This window comes from Octodon degus, unplaced genomic scaffold, assembly GCF_000260255.1.
Source record: "Octodon degus isolate 3935 unplaced genomic scaffold, OctDeg1.0 scaffold00171, whole genome shotgun sequence".
NCBI classification, from domain to species: domain Eukaryota; kingdom Metazoa; phylum Chordata; class Mammalia; order Rodentia; family Octodontidae; genus Octodon; species Octodon degus.
This window is the reverse complement of record NW_004524747.1, coordinates 5,910,140-5,918,180: the sequence shown is the minus strand read 5'-3', so window position 1 is coordinate 5,918,180 and position 8,041 is coordinate 5,910,140. Positions and strand designations below refer to the sequence as shown.

Genomic DNA, 8,041 nt, shown 5'->3' with positions numbered 1-8,041 from the left:
GCAAGATGTTCTGCTCCTGGACTGGCTGGGTGGTTCTGTCCTGTACACTCTCTGCAGTGATTGCAGCTGAATGGTTTCACCCCAGGCCTGTATGCCAGGACTGAGCTGAGTCTGGTGGAGACAAGGTAGAGTAGGGGGGAGAGGCAACTCTCCCACACACTCACTGGGCCTGGACTAGGACTGATCTGAGGGTTCCCAGAATGCCACAGAAATTGCTACTCTGTGGGCAAGGTGCAGGGTTGGGGGTTACAATGGAGTGATGAGGGGCATCCCAAGAGAGTGAAAGAAGGTGTCACCCATGCTGCGCCTGGGCTGGGACCAGTAGGTCATGCCAGCACATGGTAGCTGGAAGCTCTCCCACACACTCACCGGGCCTGGGCTAGGACTGGGTCTGGGGGTTGCTGGAACGAGGCAGAAATTCCTACTCAGCAAGCATGGTAGGGGAGGTGGTACAGAGTGTTGGGGGGCGTCCCAAGGGAGTGGAATAGGGTCTCACCCACCTTGCACCTGGGCTGGGATGAGTACATCCTGCTGGCGCCGGGTACCTGGAAGCTCTCCCACACACTCACCGGGCCTGGGCTGGGACTGGGTCTGGGCCTCCCAGTATAGGCTTTATTCTTATCCTTAAAATAGTAATTCAGTGGGAAGAAAAGAACATGCCAAAAAATTTACAAGCACTGAGATCATCCCTACAGTATGTATACAAAGCACAGAGGCAATGTGATAAATGACAAGAATGCTGATGTACAAAACTGAATGTACTAGATTTCAATACCAATTTAGTACACAATACCTGTATGACATCAGATAAATCACTTAACTTCTCAGAGCCCCAGTTTCTTTGTGTTTTCTAATATATTCTGAAACTACAGTCTGAGCTACCTATAGGTTTGATTCTCAGAACCCCACAGAAGCAGACTACAGCCAGTTGAAAATTTAAGCCAAATTGGAGATAGTTCAAGGGGGAATAAGAGAGAAAGAGACTATACAGATTTTTCAAGAAGATTGGCTGTGAAGAGGAATAGGCAAATGTGTGAGAAACTAAAAAAAGAATGCAGACTCAAAGGAGAGGAAGCATTTTGTTACTTTTGAATAGAAGTACTATAACATAATTGTTTATGTAAAAGCTATTAAAGAGAGGATGGATATGGCAGAAGAGATAGAATATAATGAAGAATCCAATTCTGACTGGAAGCATGATTAAACAGCGTTTAGGAATTAGCCTAAGCTAACATCCCATTCGCCTATCAATATGGACACATTACCTAATGAAAATGGGGAAAAGCCACCAGTTTCAGGTATAGTTAGGATAGATTTAGTGATGGAAAGAACAGAGTGTCCCTGTTTTCTGAATTCAATTTACTCATAACCACATGAGATGACATTGTAAATGAATAAGAGAAGGAAGAAGGCAGGGAGATAGGTCTGGGGAAAGAAGAAGGGATCATCTCAGAATGTTGTCTTCCAAAAAACTTCATTCAGGAAAGATAATAGAAGAGACAGGAAGTGCCTGGGGTCCATTTGAAGTTGGTGATGAGTGAATACAGATGAGTAGTGAAACTTTCAAATGTAAGGAAAAAGATGGGAGTGGAGAAGAATAACTAAAGTTAGGATATGACAAGTCACTAGGTATTACAAAAATGGAAGGAAAAGAAACTAGAATACTATAGACTATGTTTTTCCCCATAGTTTTACTGAGAAACAAATAGCAATGAGACAGTTTCAAACCAAATTGGTAGGACAATTGCAATAATTAACACATTGCATACATTCTTCCTAGTGGTTAATTGCTGTACAAGATGCAGACATGATATCCTATTTACAAACACTATTAGAACAAATCCCTCTATTCTTTAAGAGAATACAATTATATATCTATCCTAACCATTTTAAATACACAGATACAAAATGGACATTCATCTGTATCCCCTTTTTTGTTAAGTTCCGTTAATTGAATATTACAGGTGTGTTAACCCAGCAAAATATTCTAAAAGAGTCCAGTAGTCCATAATAGTTATATTATGTCCATATTGTTATGACCACACAACCTAGGCTGTTAAGCTTAAGTTCACTATCTGTCTGACTATCAAACATCTTAGGCATGACATGGAACAGGTACTTTTCATCAAGTATTGATATATTGAACTTTAAGTCCATACAGAATATGATGAAAAAACATTTAAAAATTAGAATATATTTTAATAGTATTGGGTCTTCCGCTTGACTGGCAATGTCAGAAATTGTTGACCTGAGTCCCCTACAGCTCAACATAACAGCATGGCTTTCATTCTTAAATTTTGTTTTTATACTTTTCTGCTGGATGGTTAAGACCAAGGTAAAGCAGGACCTATGCAACAAGAGTTGTAGCTTTTGGGTCTGATAAGGTCAGGGAAATCCCCTCAGGATTTATCATGTGATCCTGTGCCTCAGATTGTAGAACCTTTGTCAGTGTCAGCCATGTGGATGAGTCACAGCCATTGCTTGGCCAATGTGCTCTCTGTGAAAGCCTGAGATAATGTTTTCTCTCCATGTAGACTCTCCTTAGGCACACCCTACATCATCGATCACTTTCCTCTTTGGCCCCATAATCTCCTTGATCAGAAAATTTGGGACACTACCGAGTTACATGACATTACAAGTTCTCATATGTCCTGAGTCTTAATTGACCTTGGAGGGCGAGGGCCAAAATGTTGGCTTTCCTTGCATCCCTTCTTTTTCTCTAATTTTGGTCTGCAAACTTAGGTTGTTAACCCTCCAGAAGAGAAGCTTATTGTTATGACCACACAACCTAGGCTGTTAAGCTTAAGTTCACTATCTGTCTGACTATCAAACATCTTAGGCATGACATGGAACAGGTACTTTTCATCAAGTATTGATATATTGAACTTTAAGTCCATACAGAATATGATGAAAAAACATTTAAAAATTAGAATATATTTTAAAAATAGGCATAACAAATTATATAATTCTTATGTTTACTCATAAGTCCAAAAGACTATGTTGTAGAAGAAAGAATATAGGTGATAGGCTAATGAGAGAGAATGCAGTGGGAGTCAATGGATTGAAAATATAATCTAAAATAGAGTAACTACAGTAATTGAGCTTGAGGTTTCTAAAGAAAGGCTATAAGGATAGCCAACATTTTGGCTCTAGCCTTTCAAGGTCAGTGAGGACTCAGGACATAGGAGAACCTGTACTGTACCATCACGTAACTCAATTGTGCCCCAAATTTCTGATCAAGGAGATTATGGGGCCAAAGAGGAAAGTGATCAATGATGTAGAGTGTGCCTAAGGAGAGTCACATGGAGAGAAAATATTCTCTTGGGATTTCACAGAGAGCAAATTGGTCAAACAATAGCCATGACTCATCCAGATGGCTGACACTGACAAAAGATCTACAAACTGCTGTACATGGTTTCAGTGTAAATTCTTAGGAGATTTGACTGACTTTGTTAGCTACAAAAGAAGTTTCTAATTATAGCAGAATTTCTTCAAAGATTCTCCATGGCAAATAAAGCTCTGACATATTTGACAGAAAGATGTCGAAGACCTCAAGAATGGTGAAAGAAATGGACAGAATGAGAGTAAGTCATGAACTATGTCTTCAATAAATGATGGTGATAAATAAATAACCTGTTAATTGGTAGGTAACATCAATAATGAGGGGTTCAGGGGTGGGGATTTTGTGAAAAGAAGCAAGAGCAATGATCATCACCAAGCAGTATATGTGGGAAAATGCCAAATATTAGGAGTTAGAGGACTTTGGCCATTTCACTTATAGCAGGAACGTTGACCATCAGTTATTGAAGGCATTAGGAGAAAGCAGTGTATGTCTGGTTAAATGTAAATACATCAATATGGAGATTAGTGATCAGGGCATCTTTGGAGATAAGGCACCCTGAGATTAGTTCTGACAATCTCTTAGAGAAGGATATTCAGTTAGGATTGAGGTCCAGAATATTTCTTTCAATGCTAGCCTTCATATCTGAGATGGCCACATTTGTGGAGCACATTGAGCAATATGAGGGTCACTCACATGATAAATCCATAGTGAAAAGCCCACAACATCCATTGCAATAGTTCCTTCAAAGTTGACACAGTGGGATATGTTTGGTGGTCCCTGAGGAAAGTTTTTATTTAATCATGCCTACTCTGGGCATCTGAATTGACTGACAAATCGTATAAATGAAGGTAAATTTCTAATCTAGACTAGAAGTCTTCAAGGTTTAGCCTCAGGTCAGTAGCATCAGTAGCACTTTAAAAATTGGGGTTTTTAAATTAATATTCTTGAGAAACAAATAGCAATGAGAAAGTTTCAAAATAGATTAATTAGACAGTTTCAATAATTAATGCATTGCATATTGTTGCCTTCATCGTGGTTATTCATAGTAAAAGATGCAGACAGGATATCCTGTCAAAACACTATTAGTACAAATCTTTCTTCTCATTGAATTAAGAGAGAGTAGCTGTATATCTATCCTAACTATTTTGTATGTACAGATACAAAATGGTCCTTCATTTGTATCCCCTTTTTTGTTTAGTTTTGTCAGAGATGTGTATTCCATTGCCATTTAAACACTTTAGGTGCGTGAATTCAGCAAAATAATCCAGATAGTCCAGTAGTCCATAATAGTAGTGGGTCATTCATAGGATTCTCACCCCGACTAACTGTATATGCTGATACCTGTGAACTAAGCAACTGCACTGAATAGCAATGTGCAATACTAGGGTTATGCTTGGAATGCCTGTCATTCTGGTCTTTTAAATATGTACTGCTTGTCTGTCATATCAATTACTTCTATACTGTCTCTCAAGTAAATATTTGTTTTTAAAATAGAGTAACAAATGAAAACAAGAGACAAGAAGCAAAAAAATGTTAAATATGAAAAAATTACTAAGACTTACTTCTTGCCTGAACTTGGAGATCTGTATTCCCAGATGTCTTTCATGGAATAAACCACTCCAAAGGTGGGGAAAGAATCAGTACAGGGAGAGGTAAAGGTGACTCTGTGCCCATGGCATAAGTAATATCATCAACTATTTGTGAGGAGAAACAGCCCTAGATGCAGACCTGGTCTCATGTGCTGAGTTCTGTTCTAAACTAAAGTATTCTGGCTGCCATTAAAGTGCAAGGATTCCTCAGTTTGTTAGCTGTGTAGCAGAGCTATTCCAAGCTTATACAAATCTAAAGGACAACCTAAACAATGAGCAAATCCTAAGTGAATGATGCACAACTTTCAGCTTTTGATGCAGTGAGAACCTCCCTATACACACGAGGGTAGAAATCATGTGGAGAGAATTATTTTCTTATTGTCCCACTTGTCCCTACTCTTACAAATCTGTCTTAGTAAAGGACAATGAGAAAAGACTGAGAAAGGGTCCATAGGGTGTACTATGAACAAAACAATTCTTAATTACACCACATTATAAGTAAATTTCAGGTTTCGCCTGGTAAACGTCTTATAGTAACAAACCTTTTGCCTTTATTTTCAATTATACTGATGATAGAAATTCCATAGAAATTGGGATCGATGGTCTTTATCTCAATCTCATAAAAGCCTTCTATGACAAACTGAAAGCCAATATTATATACTAAATGAAAAATCAAAAACTTCCACTCTAAAATCATGAACAAGGGTATCCACTATCACCACTCCTATTCAACATAGTTGTGAAAACATTAGCCAGAGCAATAAGTGAGGAAAATAAAAAGAATAAGGCTAGGAAAGAAGAAGTGAAATTATCACTGTTTGCAGATGATAGGACATTCTACATAGAAGACTCCAAAAACTCCACCAACAGACTTCAAGATTTACTAATAAAATTCAGTAGCATAGCTGGATACAAAGTCAACAATCAAAAATAAAGATTATTTCTGTACACAAATCACAAATTCATTCACAGGGAAGTCATACTTTTCACAATAGCATAAAAAAGTTTAAAACACTGGGCTGGGGAAATGGCTCAGCAGCATAAGTGTCTGCTTCCTGGAAAGCACAAGGTCCTGAGTTCGATCCCCAGTACCAAAAAAGATTGTACTTGAAAAAGTTTAAAATACTGAAAGAAGCAGTTAATACTTAATTTTTTATCTCTTCTTTTTAATTTTTTGACCAATTTCACACACACATCTGGTAATCCGAAAATTAATTTGAAGACAATATGCAATATAACAACCATTGTTGAATTCCTATCATTTTGTTTAGTGAAATTCTGTATCATTTATAATGTTTTTACTATATTTCATTCTTTTTTAAAAACTTTGAGATACTTTATAATCAATTTAATGAAGAACATCAAAGTACAGTACAGTACTGTGCAAAATGAAATGGGAAAGGACATCAGAAAATGGACAGATATGCCTTGTTCTTGGATAGGAAAAACTGATATCCTAAAAATGGCCATTTTTCCAAAATTTTTATACATATTTAACACAATATCAATCAAAATACCATTACCACACTCATAGAACTAGACAAACAATCTTAAAACTTGGCTGAGGAGATAGCTCAACAGTCTAAGTGCCTGTCTGGCAAGCATAAGGACCATGTTTGATCCCCACTATTGCACGCCATGCTGGCCCTGTAACCTTGGGTGCACCATACCAGCCATCAAAACTGAGTGCGGTGCTGCACACCTGTAATCCCAGCGCTGGGGAAGCTGAGACATGAGTATCATTATGAGTCTGAGTTACGTATTGAGACCCTGTACCAAATACATAACTAAAAGATTTTTTTAAATCTTAAAACTCATTTGGAATCAGAAGAGACCTAGAATAGCAAAAGCAATTGTGGACAACAAAGGGAAGGTAGGGAGCAACACAATCCCTAAGTTTAAAATATACCACAAAGTTACCATGATAAAAACAGTATGGTACAGGCAAAAAAAAAAAACAGGCTCAAAAATCAGTGGAATAGATTAGAACATGCAGAAACAACTCCAAACACTCTCAGCCACTGTATCTTCAACAAAGAAACCAAACATATTCACTGAAAGAAAGCCTCTTTAATAAATGGTTCTAGGATAACTGGTTTTCTACATTGAAAAGACTAAAAATAACCAATACTCACATCATGTGTTAAACTAACATCAAAATTAGTGAAAGATCTAAGTATTAAACAGTAAACCTTCTGGCATGTATACTAAGTAGAACCCTTGAAGACATGGATGCAGGCAAATAATTGATTAACAAAACCCTGATCACACAAGAAATAAAGAATCAACAACTCAGGCAAAGAATTTATTAACAAAACCCTGATCACACAAGAAATAGAGAATCAACAACTCAGATTTCATCTTTGTGTGTGTGTGTGTGTGTGTGTGTGTGTGTGTGTGTGTGTGTTGCCGGTTCAGCCCATCCTGGGGGCAGGGCTGGCATGGCATATGGTGCCAGGAATCAAACCGTGGTCCCTGCATGCTTTGCCTAAGCTTGCCTAAGCAGGTGCTTTAGACCACTGAGCTATCTTGCCAGCCCTCAGTGAAAAGCATTTGCACCACAAAAGAAGCCACGAATGGGCCTGAGCAATAGCTCAGTAGAATATGTGCTTGTCTGGCAAGCACAAGGTCCTAAATTTAATCCCCAGTACTGCAGGAAAAAAAAAAGAAAAGAAAAAAAAAGCCACCAATAGTGAAGAGACTACCACAGGATGAGAAAATCTTTTGCTATATGTTCTTCAAAGGCCAGGGAGATAGCACAGGAGAATAAGCACTAGCCTGGCAAGCACAAGGTCCTGAGTTCAACCCACGGTACTGCAAACAAAACAAAAAAAAAGAGAGAGAGAGCCTATGTTCTTCAAAGAACTAGTATCTAAAACATATAAACTACTCAAAAAATAAGACACCCCAGCTTTAAAGATCCAATTTAAAATGGGCATCTCAAATGAATAGACAAAATCTCCAATGTAGAAATACAAATGGCAAATACATATTAAAAAATGTTCAACATCACTGGTCATTCACGAGATACAAATCCAATATCTACTCCAGAAAAGATGCCAATTTTCAAGAAATCAACCAATTACAAGTGCTACTGAGGCTGTGGGGG

At 38.0% G+C, this 8,041-nt stretch overlaps 1 pseudogene; it reads right to left on the bottom strand.

Annotated features, from left to right (window-relative positions):
- The window catches only part of LOC101560553, a 146,801-nt pseudogene that overhangs the window by 92,337 nt on the left and 46,423 nt on the right, over nt 1-8,041 (bottom strand).